A 16,529-nucleotide genomic window follows, 5' to 3' on the forward strand; every position below is an offset into this window, starting at 1 on the left:
GCATAGGCGTTTGGTTCACTAGGTAACCTCAGTGGGTTAGGGATATGCAATTTTTTTGGGATACCACTCGTGCATAGGAGTAAGTATACTATCTGCATGGACAATGAGCATGATTCATGTAATATATTTTTGTCTCAATTTTGCATTGTAGATGGACAACAAGGAAAGATAAGACTTTAATGTTTAGTTCTAAACTCAATATTTTAATTAACCTTGATATATTGGGGTGGGGGGGGGGGGGCTAATCTCTCCACCACAACCAAAGTGGCCACTACAATAGTCAACCACTTTTCATCCTCTGTCACTATGTATGCTACACTGATTGCATTGGCCGAGCGTGGTTTGTATTGCGTCTCGATATTAGGTTGGTGCTATTAGAGCAACTCTAGCAGACCCCGCATCACGCCCCGACCTGTAAAATAATCGTCAAAATGTGGGTTGAAACAAAAAAAACCTGTCCGATCAGACCCAGCACTCCGCCCCGGCCCGTAAAATTTTTTTTGGGGGCGCGGCAAAATCCCGTCCACAACCCGGAAATACGCGGGTTTCCTCCTCGCGGCTGCGGTGCCCTGCATATAAGCGGAAGCGGTTGGTGGGGGGGGGGGGGACATTTCAGCCCACACTTTCCCCACCAACCACCTCTCCTCCCCCCTCGCGCCGCCGCCGGGCCGCCGCCCAAGATTCTGGCGAAAGCAGCCGGCAGGAGCACGCCGAAAGGCCGCCACGCTCACGAGACCTTTCCTCCCCCCTGCGCCGACGGGCCGCCGGATTTGCAGATCTGCGGCACTTCATCGCGGGCCGCCGGATTTGGCTTTTCCGACCGCCTGTTGCTGCGCCAAGCGATGGAGTGGTCGGGAAGCCTCTTCCGCAGCCCCGGCAAGGGCGCATCGCCGCATGCAGGTTCGGGTTCATCCGCCCGCCGCCGCCGATGGTTTGCGGGCATGGATTCGTTCGGCCGTCCACCGGGCTCGGCGCTCGTGCATCATCTCTGTGGCTTGCCGATGCCGCTCATATAGTGCGACGACTGCACACGGACAGTGCTGCGGCTAACTTCGGACATGTCGAAGCACCCCGAATGGGTGTTCTTCAAATGCGAAAACGACGGGGTACGTGCACTTGCGGTAGCTCATTTGATAGCTCATTCTTTAGTTCAACTGCGGATCCTCATTTAAAACATGGTCATTCTTTTGTGTAGGACGATGGATGCTCATTTTGGTTTTGGGAAGGCCAATACATTGATTTATTGATAGAAAGAAACTTAATAGATGTTGGTTCACTCCTTAGTAGAATCGAAGGCAATGATGCGACTGTATGTGCAACCAGAGGGGAAGCAACGTCTACTTCCTTCAAACCAAAGATGAAGAAAGAAGAACGCAAGATCAAGAATCCGCAGATCAACAATGAATGCATGGAAAAGATATTAGTCCAACTAGTGGGAGCAGTTATGGAAGTTGGAAATTTTCTAAGGGCTTCTTTGGATCACAGGATTTGCAAAACAAAGGAATAGGAAAAATGGAGGATTTGATTGCCATGACATAGCCAATCCTGTGGATTTTTTCCAGAGGTCAGACCTCATGTGTAAATTCCTTTGGAATCAACACCTTGGAGACCCAATCCTGAGGAATCTTAATGGCCCAATCCTTTGATCCAAATGCGTTTCATAGAAAACAATCCTGAGGATTGATATCCCATGAAAATCCTGTGAAAATCCTCCAATCCAAAGAAGGCCTAAAATGCATACTTGTGGTTCTTGTTTTCTTTTATCTTGCTATTCTAACAAAGATTTGGTGATGTGTTTTGTATTCAATATTGTTGAAAAAGCAAAGAAATGCATTATGCTAGATCAAATTAAGGTGCAAATTTAAGTTTTGCGGGCTGTGAGGAGCTGCGCCAGATCAGACGCCACAAAGCCGACCCATAAAAAAAGCATATTCCAGAAATATCCTTTTTTACGGGTCTATTATGCGGGATCTGCAACTGTGGCCGTCCGCACCTGCCCGCAAAAACATTTTTCTGTAAACTGCAAATACGTTTTACGGGTTGAGAGTATGTGGGGTCTGCTAGAGTTGCTCTTATAGGACTGCAGTGATATTATGCAAAGCTTTTGTCCCGCTGTCGTGCATGCTGTGTCGTTCGCACAGCAGTTTCGTTATGCAAGCTTTGCTCGGAGGCATTTTGAACGTGGTACTTTGACTACTTTCTTGCTTGCGTGCATGACAATGCGTGCCAGTTTTGGAAATTACTAGATGATGGTTCTTCTTCTTTTTTCTTGTTACGAGAGAATGTTGCTGCAAGGAGGGGGCGCGCCTAATAATTGTTTCTTTAATGCATCCAGGATAAATGCAGACATTAGGACTTGAATCTTGGTGAGTTCAGAATATTATTGTCCACCTAACCATCCAACCACATGTGGTTCGCTAATAATTGGTTTATGAATTATACATCTTATATCTTTTTTAGCACATAGTACAGATATAGGCACTCATATATACGCGTATATACTCATTTCTATAAAAATGCACACGCAGACCCTACCCCTATAAGCACCTTCGAACGACTGAGCCGACATACCCTCTTAAGATTGATAAAGTCACCACATGTGCCCCGTAGTCGACGGAAACATCTCCACCACAACCAAAGTGGCCACTACAATAGTCAACCACTTTTCATCCTCTGTCACTATGTATGCTACACTGATTGCATTGGCCGAGCGTGGTTTGTATTGCGTCTCGACACTAGGTTGGTGCTATTAGAGCAACTCTAGCAGACCCCGTATCCCAGCCCGACCTGCAAAATAATCATCAAAATTTGGGTTGAACAAAAAAACCTGTCCGATCAGATCCAACATTCCGTCCCGGCCCGTAAAAATTTTTTGGGGGGCGCGGCAAAATCCCGTCCACAACCCGGAAATACGCGGGTTTCCTCCTCGCGGCTGCGGTGCCCTGCATATAAGCGGAAGCGGTTGGTGGGGGGGGGGGGGCATTTCAGCCCGCACTTTCCCCACCAACCACCTCTCCTCCCCCCTCGCGCCGCCGCCCAAGATTCTGGTGAAAGCAGCCGGCAGGAGCACGCCGAAAGGCCGCCATGCCCACGAGACCTTTCCTCCCCCCTGCGTCGACGGGCCGCCGGATTTGCGGATCTGCGGCACTTCATCGTGGGCCGCCGGATTTGGATTTTCCGGCCGCCCGTTGCTGCGCCAAGCGATGGAGTGGCCGGGAAGCCTCTTCCGCAGCCCCGACAAAGGCGCATCGCCGCATGCAGGTTCGGGTTCATCCGCCCGCCGCCGCCGGTTTGCGGGCATGGATTCGTCCGGCCGTCCACCGGGCTCGGCGCTTGTGCATCATCTCTGTGGCTTGCCGATGCCGCTCATATAGTGCGACGACTGCACACGGACAGTGCTGCGGCTAACTTCGGGCATGTCGAAGCACCCCGAATGGGTGTTCTTCAAATGCGAAAACGACGGGGTACGTGCACTTGCGGTAGCTCATTTGATAGCTCATTCTTTAGTTCAACTGCGGATCCTCATTTAAAACATGGTCATTCTCTTGTGTAGGACGATGGATGCTCATTTTGGTTTTGGGAAGGCCAATACATTGATTTATTGATAGAAAGAAACTTAATAGATGTTGGTGCACTCCTTAGTAGAATCGAAGGCAATGATGCGACTGTATGTGCAACCAGAGGGGAAGCAACGTCTACTTCCTTCAAACCAAAGATGAAGAAAGAAGAATGCAAGATCAAAAATCCACAGATCAACAATGAATGCATGGAGAAGATATTAGTCCAACTAGTGGGAGCAGTTATGAAAGTTGGAAATCTTCTAAAATGCATACTTGTGGCTCTTGTTTTCTTTGGTCTTGCTATTCTAGCAAAGATTTGATGATGTGTTTTGTATCCAATATTGTTGAAAAAGCAAAGAAATACATTATGCTAGATCAAATTAAGATACAAATTTAAGTTTTGCGGGTCGGGAGGAGCTGCGCCAGATCAGACGCCGCAAAGCCGACCCGTAAAAAAGCATATTCCAAAAATATCCTTTTTTACGGGTCTATTATGCAGGGCCTGCAATCCGCACCGACTCGCAAAGGTGTTTTTCTATAAACTGCAAACACGTTTTGCAGGCCGACAATATGCCGAGTCTGCTAGAGTTGCTCTTATAGGACTGCAGTGATATTATGCAAGCTTTCGTCCCGCTGTCGTGCATGCTGTGTCGTTCGCACAGCAGTTTCGTTATGCAAGCTTTGCTCGGAGGCATTTTGAACGTGGTACTTTGACTACTTTCTTGCTTGCGTGCATGACAATGCGTGTCAGTTTTGGAGATTATTAGATGCTGGTTCTCCTCCTTTTTTCTTGTTACGAGAGAATGTTGCTATTAAGGCAAGGAGGGGGCGCGTCTAATAATTGTTTTTTAAATACTTCCAGGATAAATGCGGACATTAAGACTTGAACCCTGATAAGTTGAGAATATTATTGTTCATCTAACCATCCAACCACATGTAGTTCGCTAATAATTGGTTTATGAACTATACATCTTATATCTTTTTAGAACATAGTACAGATGTAGGCACTCATATATACGCGTATACATTCATTCCTATAAAAACACACACGTAGACCCTACCCCTATGAGCACCTCCGAACGACTGAGCCGACATATTCTTTTGAGATTGACAAAATCACCACATGCGCCCCGTAGTCGACCGGAACGTCTCCTCCCACTAAACACGCATCGCCGTAAACCCTGAAATAATTCCAAAAATAATGTAAGCACCAGGATTTGAATCCTGATGGGCTGGGATACCACTGTCATCCTAACCATCCAACCACATGTTGATATATACATCTTATATTTTATATTTATTAATTGGAGGCACATATCGAGGCTCCATGTTAATCCTCATTAATAAACCGCACGATCTCCATGTTGCTTGTCTATAATGTAACGCCCCGAGACCGGAGCTTCAGATGCCTTTCAGGGTTTTCGGGTTTCGTCGTGTGATTTGTTTGGTTCGTTGCATCATGTGTATTGCATCATGTCATCATGCCATCATCTCATAAATCTTTTGCAACTCAACTAAATAAATTGCATGGATTTTCGGTCCATTTAAATCGAAGGAATTCACATGGTAATTCTCTTTATAACATATTCTCCCAATATTAGGGAGCTAAATAAAAATATTCCATTCGTTTGGATTCACCGCAAACACACTTGCAAAATATTCCAATGCCTTTGTTATCTTAATTCTTGGTCTCCAACATTGCCATATATTCTTTCACCATATTCCGGAGCTCCACCAAAAAACCCGAACATTTTTGGCCACACCGAACCTAGTCCCAATTCAAAACCATTTGAATTATATTCAAATGAATTTGAATTTAATTCCTGCAATCTGGCCACTTCTATTTTTCTGTGGTCATGTTTATTTTTTATGAGTCTAGGAAAATTGTCCTCCTGCTCAAACTCTTTTCCCTAACCCCCTTCTTCTTTTCCCTAACCCCCCTTCTTTTTCCTCTCTCTATTTCTTTTCGATTAAAGAAGAAAGGGAGGAGAGGGAGAGCCCAATCCAGCAAGCCCAGCTGACCCCTCCTCTCTACTGGGCCGGCCCCAAGCCCACCTAACGCTGCTAACCCTAGGCCCGAGCGAAACCCTCTCCTAGTCGATCCCCTCCTCGTTCGGTCGTTCCCACCAGTGCCGCCAACCTCTTCTTTTCCTCCTCTCGCTCTCTTCCTCTTGCGTGCTCTTCTTGTCCAACCTCTCCTCGTCCAGGAGCTCATCCATCCTCGCGCCAGAGGCTTCCCTGCCGACCTCGTCGACCGCGCGGCTGCCTGCAAGCTCCGTCCAGCGAGGCCCCGCGCCCGTTCCCCATCCCTCTCCCCTCTCCTCGCCTGCGACCCCTCCGGTTGCCGCGCTACCATCAGGCGTGTCCTCCTTGCGCCCGAAGCTCTTGCTTCTCTCTGTCGCGCCCAACCGCTTGTTTGCCGCTGTAGCTCCCGTCTTTGGTCGGGCATGATCCTTCTGGACCATCTTGCCTCCTCGTGTGCCCGTGGTCCTCTAGAGGCCTGCGTTGCCTCGCCCGCCTATCAGGAAAGCCATGGCTGCCGCCCCATGGAGTTCTACTGGCCCCGATCCTGTCGGGAACCAGATGAGCCCCGTGTCTGCTTCCTGCCACTGTCCACCACCATCGCCTCCTTGCTGCTGCCCAACCGAGGCCTTGTGATGCTTCGTTTCGTATCAAAAGACCATCAAGACCGGCAAGACCCCGACTCCGAACGCCAAGTACTACTACAAACCTGAAGAATTCGGATGCATCAAGTCCCCGAGGAGACCTGTTTTTCGTCAAGTTCGACTACCCGTATCATCAAGTACCACTACAGCCGGAGACCTCGGACACGCCAAGTACCCCTTCGAGCTATCAATACCACAAGCGCCAAGTTCCACGACGTCCCAAGTACCGTGAGAACGTTTGTACCTCTACCGTCGCCATGGATCCGACAAGTACCCCTACAACAAGTGTACATCTACCATCGTCTTCGGAATCGCTAAGAACATCAAGCACCCCTTCGAGATGACGAGACCGACAAGTTCAAATGACCCCAAGTACCTCTTCAAAAACGAGACGTATACCGCTACCGTCGGAAGAATCGAGACCGACAAGTCCGAAGAAGCAAGTACCACTCCGAACCGTGTACGACGACCGTCGCCGAAGACCCGTGTAACGCAAACGTCAAGTTCAACTACCGTCACGTGAACCGATACTTCCCACGACGACCCCGTGAACAACTACTTCCCCTTCGACACATGTACCCCTACCGCCGAACTCGACCCGTTCCGATAATGCACGCTTCGAAGGTATAACCCCGAGACGACGTCCGCGAACGAATGCTTGCGATGTTTGAGATGCTCGTGTTTGCACCGTGTCCAAATTGTCACTCGTTTCCTTGTCACCAACTCGTGGGACACCCGGAATCCGGGAGCGCCCCAGCATCTTTTGCACGCATCCGCACACTTCTCCTTTGCATCGGTATCTCAATCGAGTTACCGGAACCGGAAATCTGCCATGGCACCGTTTTCATGATCATTGCCGTGGCACCCCTTTCATTTCCGCCACGATGAAAAATGCTTCATAATGCTCTTGTCAACTTTTAATAAAAATTGCATAAACTTGTTCATGTCATCCGCATCATGATAACAACAATTAAAAATGCTTAAAATTGTTGTTGCATTAAATTGCTAATGCATATGGGGATTTACCGGATTTGTTGTTTGTTATATCCGGCCCCATTTAAATTGTTTAAATTGTATAGTTTTGTTATGCTTCACTTGCCATGTTAACCAACATTTAATATTGTTGAGTACCTAACCGGGAGAGAACTAAATAATTGATGTGGTGTTCCGTCAATATGCAACCCGTTGCATATTGAGCTCCACTTAATTTGTAGTTTTGGTTGTTGCACTTTGCCATGCCATGCCTCTTTAATCTGGACATGCATCATACTTGGTTGTGCATCATGCCATGTTTATGTGTTGGTTGTTTACTTTGTTGTTTTCTCCTTTTCCGGTGTTGCTTCTTCGGGTTAGTTCCGATAACGTCGTGTTTGTGAGGATCCGTTCGACTACGTCCGTTTGTCTTCTTCATGGACTCGTTCTTCTTCCTTGCGGGATCTCAGGCAAAATGACCATACCCTCGAAATCACTTCTATCTTTGCTTGCTAGTTGCTCGCTCTTTTGCTATGCCTATGCTGCGATACCTACCACTTGCTTATCATGCCTCCCATGTTGTTAAACCAAGCCTCTAACCCACCTTGTCCTAGCAAACCGTTGTTTGGCTATGTTACCGCTTTGCTTAGCCCCTCTTATAGCGTTGTTAGTTGCAGGTGAAGATTAGAGTTTGTTCCATGTTGGAACATGGATATTTTGTTGGGATATCATAATACCTCTTATCTAATTAATGCATCTATATACTTGGTAAAGGGTGGAAGGCTCGGCCTTATGCCTGGTGTTTTGTTCCAATCTTGCTGCCCTAGTTTCCGTCATATCGGTGTTATGTTCCTGGATTTTGCGTTCCTTACGCTGTTGGGTTATAATGGGAACCCCTTGACAGTTCGCTTTGAATAAAACTCCTCCAGCAAGGCCCAACATTGGTTTTACCATTTGCCACCTAGCCTTTTTTCCCTTGGGTTAGGCCAGCCCAAGGGTCATCTTTATTTTAAACCCCCGGGCCAATGCTTGTCTAAGAGTTGGTCCAAACTAGAGCCCCTTGCAGCGCCACCTCGGGGAAACTCGAGGGCTGGTTTTAGTTGTACGGATTGCTTATCCGGTGTTGCCCTGAGAACGAGATATGTGCAGCTCCCATCAGGATGTCGGCGCATCGGGCGGTCTTGCTGGACTTGTTTTACCATTGTCGAGGATGTCTTGTAACCGGGATTCCGAGTCTGATCGGGTATTCCCGCTAGAAGGAATATCCTTCATTGACCGTGAGAGCTTGTGATGGGCTAAGTTGGAACACCCCTGCAGGGTTATGAACTTTCGAAAGCCGTGCCCGCGGTTATGGGCAGATAGAATTTGTTAATGTCCGGTTGTAGAAAACCTGAAGTTGACCTTAATTAAAATGCATCATCCGCGTGTGTAACCGTGATGGTCTCTTTTCGGTGGAGTCCGGGAAGTGAACACGGTGTTGGAGTTATGCTTGACGTAGGTTGTTTTACGATCACTTCTTGATCATAGTTGTTCGACCATGCTTTTGCCTTCTCTTCTCGCTCTCTTTTGCGAATAAGTTAGCCACCATATATGCTAGTCGCTTGCTGCAGCTCCACCTCATACCTTTTACCCTTCCTATAAGCTTAAATAGTCTTGATCGCGAGGGTGTGAGATTGCTGAGTCCCCGTGACTCACATATACTTCCAAAACCAGTTTGCAGGTGCCGATGATAGCGTGCAGATGACGCAACCAAGCTCAAGGAGGAGCTCGATGAAGATTTTGTCCTTGTGTTGTTTCATTCTAGTTGATCAGTAGTGGAGCCCAGTTTGGGGTCGATCGGGGATCTGTGTCGCTTTTGGGGTAGTCTTCTTTTATTTTGGCTCCGTAGTCGGGCCTTGATTGTATTTGGATGATGTAATGCTTTATTCATGTAATTGTATGAAGTGGTGATTGTAAGCCAACTATGTATCTCTTTCCCTTATGTATTACATGGGTTGTGTGAAGATTACCTCACTTGCGACATTGCTTTCAATGCGGTTATGCCTCTAAGTCATGCTTCGACACGTGGGAGATATAGCCGCATCGAGGGCGTTACAAGTTGGTATCAGAGCCTTCCCCGACCTTAGGAGCTCCCTGCTTGATCGAATCGCTGGCGTTATTGAGTCTAGAAATGTTTTGAGTCATTTAGGATTATATATATCGGAGAGTTAGGAATTCTTTTTACTCCTCAGTCCCTTCGTTGCTCTGGTGAGGCATCCTGACGTAGAGTTTGACTCTTCTCTTCTCAAATTTCACTAATTTTTTTTAGGATCACGCGGGTATCTTGGAATCGTTCCGATGGTTTTGTGATGCGAACATTGTTCTTGGTGCCTTCTGTCATTTAGGGGTTGTGGCAGTGTCCCGGGGAGTTGAGCTCTGAGGTGTTGTCATCACAATTTTATCGTTGCAATTTTGGAATACCTGAGTTTAGTTTCGCCGACATCGAAAATCTCTTTTATTCAGTTGTTGGTGAGATAACCTCGACGCCACCCAGTACTGGGGCGGGAGTTCGGGAGTATTGCCATAACTCGTATAACGGATGCTTTTCGAAGGTTGAGGTAGACGATTTCCGAAGGTTTCTTGGTTATGTGTTGAAGGATGGATACAGTTGGATGTAGGATTTGCTAGTTTTGGGTGAGATATTATGCTTCCCCTGTATCCCCAACACCTGATTGCATAACCGGAAAGTTTCGGGAGTTTATAAGTGGGAATTCAAGTAGCTCTTAGGATATCTTTCCGACAGATGTATGATATGAAATTGGGGTTCGACGTCTAGTGGTCCGCCTATTCACGGTTGGTTTTACAGTGGTCACATTGTGTCTTAAAGAGTCCTTGGCTATGCCGACTCGGGGACGCTTCGTATGTCATGTGCACTGCCTTGTACATGATGGTGCTGTACGATCGAGCCCGTGTAGGCCCCACCATGAAAACTTCGGACAAAATCTCTATCATATGTTTGTCCCGGCTTATTCTGCAAGTCAATCCTTTGTTTTGTTTTGAGTTGTGGTATTCGAGTTGCTTCGAAGTCAAATGTTGATTCCATCCCTTGTCTAAGTGGTGTTCTCATATTCCTATGTGAATACTAACCCTTCTTGATCAGCGAGATTGTCTTGCCAATCCTTGTCAACCGGTGTGCTTCTCTTCAAGCGGATCTGTCCATTTTCAACATCCCAAGATTCAATCTAAGCTCGCAACGTTGTTTGTTTCATCCATCCCAAGTTGCCTTTGTTTTCCCATCCTCCCACCCTTGCTTTTCTTGAAGGATTCAGATTTCTTCATCAAGTATCCACTTGATTCATGTGAACTTTCTTCTTTCCTTTCATTCAATGGTTGTATCCGGTGTTTCTCATGAAGATTCTAACAGAGCTTTTAGTTCATCATTCTTCGTTCTTTTTTTCTTCTCCGGTGGATTCAATTCAAGCTTTCGGTGTTGATCATATTCTTTTCCTTGTTTCAAATACCTTCTCATACTAGTGCACCTCATAATAATTCACTTCTCGCTATTCATTTGTTCGGGAGTGCTGAAGATATCTCGGAAGGCTCGTCTTTCCATTCATGTTCTGTTCAAACCTATCTCGAGGTTGTTATCTCATCCAAGCCATTTAAATCATCCGGGGCAATATCTTTCAAGTAATCGTTCTACGGTGTTTCTTTTGAGTGGGCCCTAACCCACAGGTCTTTTCCCAGGATCTTACCTGACTCTTCTTATTTACCCGGAGTTATTCTCAAGTTCATTTGAAAGTTTGATGTAAGAATGATTCATCATCAGTCATATGTATTTCTCCAAGATCTTTCAAATTCTTTTCATCATTGGCTCAACCTTTCCATTCTTCATTCCGGTGTGCCTCAATAATTCTTGGTGGTGTTTCTCGTCGTCATTTGAAGACCGAAGAAGAGTTTTACCTCCATATCTTATCCGTTCTCTCAGAGATTCGTGGTTCTAGTTCGAGGCCATCCTCTCATAATTGTTTGATTGTGAGAATTCTTTTCATACACCCGGAGCAATTCAGGAGCCTTTTCAGTTTGTTCATCCGGAGCCTATCATCTAAGACTTATTCATTCTCAGCCTTCAACTATCATTCTCCAAATCTTACCGGTGCATCATTCAAATATCCTCTAGTCAGCTCGTGATATTTTCATTCACTTGCATCTAAATTCTCTCAAGTTTCTTCGTTCATTTCATAATTCTTCCCGGTGTTTCTTTACCTTTTCTTCAATCGTTTTTCAGTTCTTACGGTGGTTCGTTCAAGATTTCTATTCCTTCATTATCATATCAATTTATTCGTTGGTTAAATCCTACCGGTGGTCCATTGAGTTTATGCTATGTCTTTCTTAATCCTTTGCAAATGGAATAAGTAGTATGCCAAATCCGTTGTTTGTCATCAATTTGAATTGGTGAAGGATACACATAACATAATTCTTATTCTTGCTTCACCCAAATGATGGATTCGTTCCTCCGGAGTTTGTTCACAATAACTAATTCTCGTTGTCAATTGTTCATCTTATCTTTTTTTTCCCGGAGTTCCAACCTCTTTCAATTATATCGCCACGGAGATCCATCTAATCATTGCAAGGATTCACCTTGTGCTTTAAATTCCTCTTTCTTTTAATTCCTTTGTTTATCGGAGTTCTTCATGGAGGTTCTACATGATGGTTCATCAAGGATTTAATTCCTTCTCTAAGTGTTCATCGAGATTCTTTTCAAAGGAGCTCAAGCATTCTTCATCTTGAAATCCGGAGTGCAATTCTTTCTACCATATTATTGGAGGTGGTATTATGTCATTCTTGATAATTTGGGTTCATGTTTCATGATTCACATGTTGTTAGGAATGAAGTATTTTAAATCCATCAATCTCTTCTTTGGAGTTATCTTGGGTTATATTTCACCTAAAGCCTTCCCTAAGGTTTGTTGCTATCTATGGTGCCTATAAAAGACCCAAGTTCTTCTTTATCCTCCTGGTGAAATACTTTCTCGTCTCCTTATTGATATCCATCCAATTCTTTTCCCGTAAGTGGCTGGTTGTCACCTCATAACTTGAGTTGTATTCCATAAGACCATATCAAGGTTATTCTTTTCGTTGTTGGTTTTCCAACAACTCCGTTCGACCCTTCTCCTAAGGATACCTTTTCAAGCTCTTTTGTAGCAGAAGTTGGCATTTTCTTCTCCATTCTCCTATCTCAATTATCTATCTTCTATTCTTTTGTTCCGGGGGCATTGTCATGTTGCTCTTTTCAACCATCATCTTGTTTTGTCAAGATCATGCTTCTTTCTTTGCTTAACCATTTACCGGAGTGTTCTGTCCTTTTTGCTCAAGTTCTTTTCGCCTTATCTATTCTTGCACCCCTTCTAAACCGGAGCGCTACCCGAATCGGTTTTTTCTTTTCCCTTTTCTTAACGGAGTGCTTTTAACTTTATTCTTCTCTGTTGCTTTTTTTTCCTATCTATTTGCTCAACCTTTTCAAGGTTCTTTGGTTTCACTCATTTGTCAAAGAAGCAACTTAGTTTTACCTCTTCTCTTTCTCTTCCGTTTGTCCCTCCGGTGCCATTCTAGATCTCGGGACGAGATTCTCTTGTAGTGGTGGAGTGTTGTAACGCCCCGAGACCGGAGCTTCAGATGCCTTCCAGGGTTTCCGGGTTTCGTCGTGTGATTTGTTTGGTTCGTTGCATCATGTGCATTGCATCATGTCATCATGCCATCATCTCATAAATCTTTTGCAACTCAACTAAATAAATTGCATGGATCTTCGGTCCATTTAAACCGAGGGAATTCACATGGTAATTCTCTTTATAACATATCCTCCCAATATTAGGGAGCTAAATAAAAATATTCCATTCGTTTGGATTCACCGCAAACACACTTGCAAAATATTCCAATGCCTTTGTTATCTTAATTCTTGGTCTCCAACATTGCCATATATTCTTTCACCATATTCCGGAGCTCCACCAAAAAACCCGAACATTTTTGGCCACACCAAACCTAGTCCCAATTAAAAACCATTTGAATTATATTCAAATGAATTTGAATTAATTCCTGCAATCTGGCCACTTCTATTTTTCTGTGGTCATGTTTATTTTTTATGAGTCTAGGAAAATTGTCCTCTTGCTCAAACTCTTTTCCCTAACCCCCCTTCTTTTTCCTCTCTCTCTATTTCTTTTCGATTAAAGAAGAAAGGGAGGAGAGGGAGAGCCCAATCTAGCAAGCCCAGCTGACCCCTCCTCTCTGCTGGGCCGGCCCCAAGCCCACCTAACGCTGCTAACCCTAGGCCCGAGCGAAACCCTCTCCTGGTTGATCCCCTCCTCGTTCGGTCGTTCCCACCAGCGCCGCCAACCTCTTCTTTTCCTCCTCTCGCTCTCTTCCTCCTGCGTGCTCTTCTTGTCCAACCTCTCCTCGTCCAGGAGCTTGTCCATCCTCGCGCCAGAGGCTTCCCTGCCGACTCGTCGATCGCGCGGCTGCCTGCAAGCTCCGTCCAGCGAGGCCCCGCGCCCGTTCCCCATCTCTCTCCCCTCTCCTCGCCTGCGACCCCTTTGGTTGCCGCGCTACCATCAGGCGTGTCCTCCTTGCGCCCGAAGCTCTTGCTTCTCTCTATCGTGCCCAACCGCTTGTTTGCCGCTGTAGCTCCCGTCTTTGGTCGGGCATGATCCTTCTGGACCGCACCATCTTGCCTCCTCGCGCGCCCGTGGTCCTCCAGAGGCCTGCGCTGCCTCGCCCGCCTATCAGGAAAGCCATGGCTGCCACCCCATGGAGTTCCACTGGCCCCGATCCTGTCAGGAACCAGACGAGCCCCGTGTCTGCTTCCTGCCACTGTCCACCACCATCGCCTCCTTGCTGCTGCCCAACCGAGGCCTTGTGATGCTTCGTTTCGTATCAAAAGACCATCAATACCGGCAAGACCCCGACTCCGAACGCTAAGTACTACTACAAACCCGAAGAATTCAGATGCATCAAGTCTCCGAGGAGACCTATTTTTCGTCAAGTTGGACTACCCGTATCATCAAGTACCACTATAGCCAGAGACCTCGGACAGGCCAAGTACCCCTTCGAGCTATCAATACCGCAAGCGCCAAGTTCCACGACGTCCCAAGTACCATGAGAACGTTTGTACCTCTACCGTCGCCGTGGATCTGACAAGTACCCCTACAACAAGTGTACCTCTACCATCGTCTTCGGAATCGCTAAGAACATCAAGCACCCCTTCGAGATGACGAGACCGACAAGTTCAAATGACCCCAAGTACCTCTCCGAAAACGAGACGTATATTGCTACCGTCGCAAGAATCGAGACCGACAAGTCCGAAGAAGCAAGTACCACTCCAAACCGTGTACGACGACCGTCGCCAAAGACCTGTGTAACGCAAACGTCAAGTTCAACTACCGTCGCGTGAACCGCTACTTCCCACGATGACCCCGTGAACAACTACTTCCCCTTTGACACGTGTACCCCTATCGCCGAACTCGATCCGTTCCGATAATGCACGCTTCGAAGGTATAACCCCGAGACGACGTCCGCGAACGAATTCTTGCGATGTTTGAGATGCTCGTGTTTGCACCGTGTCCAAATTGTCACTCGTTTCATTGTCACCAACTCGTGGGACACCCGGAATCCGGGAGCGCCCCAGCATCTTTTGCACGCATCCGCACACTTCTCCTTTGCATCGGTATCTTAATCGAGTTACCAGAACCGGAACGCTGTCGTGGCACCGTTTTCGTGATCATTGCCGTGGCACCCCTTCCGTTTCCGCCACGATGACAAATGCTTAATAATGCTCTTGTCAACTTTTAATAAAAATTGCATAAACTTGTTCATGTCATCCGCATCATGATAACAACAATTAAAAATGCTTAAAATTGTTGTTGCATTAAATTGCTAATGCATATGGGGATTTACCAGATTTGTTGTTTGTTATATCCGGCCCCATTTAAATTGTTTAAATGGTATAGTTTTGTTATGCTTCACCTCTTTCCATGTTAACCAACATTTAATATTGTTGAGTACCTAACCGGGAGAGAACTAAATAATTGATGTGGTGTTTCGTCAATATGCAACCCATTGCATATTGAGCTCCACTTAATTTGTAGTTTTGGTTTTTGCACTTTGCCATGCCATGCCTCTTTAATCCGGACATGCATCATATTTGGTTGTGCATCATGCCATGTTTATGTGTTGGTTGTTTACTTTGTTGTTTTCTCCTTTTCTGGTGTTGCTTCTTCAGGTTAGTTCCGATAATGTCGTGTTTGTGAGGATCCGTTCGACTACGTCCCTTTGTCTTCTTCATGGACTCGTTCTTATTCCTTGCGGGATCTCAGGCAAGATGACCATACCCTCGAAATCACTTCTATCTTTGCTTGCTAGTTGCTCGCTCTTTTGCTATGCCTATGCTGCGATACCTACCACTTGCTTATCATGCCTCCCATGTTGTTAAACCAAGCCTCTAACCCACCTTGTCCTAGCAAACCATTGTTTGGCTATGTTACCGCTTTGCTTAGCCCCTCTTATAGCGTTGTTAGTTGCAGGTGAAGATTAGAGTTTGTTCCATGTTGGAACATGGATATTTTGTTGGGATATCACAATACCTCTTATCTAATGAATGCATCTATATACTTGGTAAAGGGTGGAAGGCTCGGCCTCATGCCTGGTGTTTTGTTCCACTCTTGCCGCCCTAGTTTCCGTCATATCGGTGTTATGTTCCCGGATTTTGCGTTCCTTACGCGGTTGGGTTATAATGGGAACCCCTTGATAGTTCGCTTTGAATAAAACTCCTCCAGCAAGGCCCAACATTGGTTTTACCATTTGCCACCTAGCCTTTTTTCCCTTGGGTTAGGCCAGCCCAAGGGTCATCTTTATTTTAAACTCCCGGGCCAATGCTTGTCTAAGTGTTGGTCCAAACTAGAGCCCCTTGCAGCGCCACCTCGGGGAAACTCGAGGGCTGGTTTTAGTTGTATGGATTGCTTATCCGGTGTTGCCCTAAGAACGAGATATGTGCAGCTCCCATCAGGATGTCGACACATCGGGCGGTCTTGCTGGACTTGTTTTACCATTGTCGAGGATGTCTTGTAACCGGGATTCCGAGTCTGATCGGGTATTCGCGCTAGAAGGAATATCCTTCGTTGACTGTGAGAGCTTGTGATGGGCTAAGTTGGGACACCCCTGCAGGGTTATGAACTTTCGAAAGACATGCCCGTGGTTATGGGCAGATGGGAATTTGTTAATGTCTGGTTGTAGAAAACCCGAAGTTGACCTTAATTAAAATGCATCAACCGCGTGTGTAACCGTGATGGTCTCTTTCCGGCGGA

The sequence above is a fragment of the Triticum aestivum genome, chromosome 4A (assembly GCF_018294505.1).
Source record: "Triticum aestivum cultivar Chinese Spring chromosome 4A, IWGSC CS RefSeq v2.1, whole genome shotgun sequence".
In the NCBI taxonomy this organism is placed as follows: domain Eukaryota; kingdom Viridiplantae; phylum Streptophyta; class Magnoliopsida; order Poales; family Poaceae; genus Triticum; species Triticum aestivum.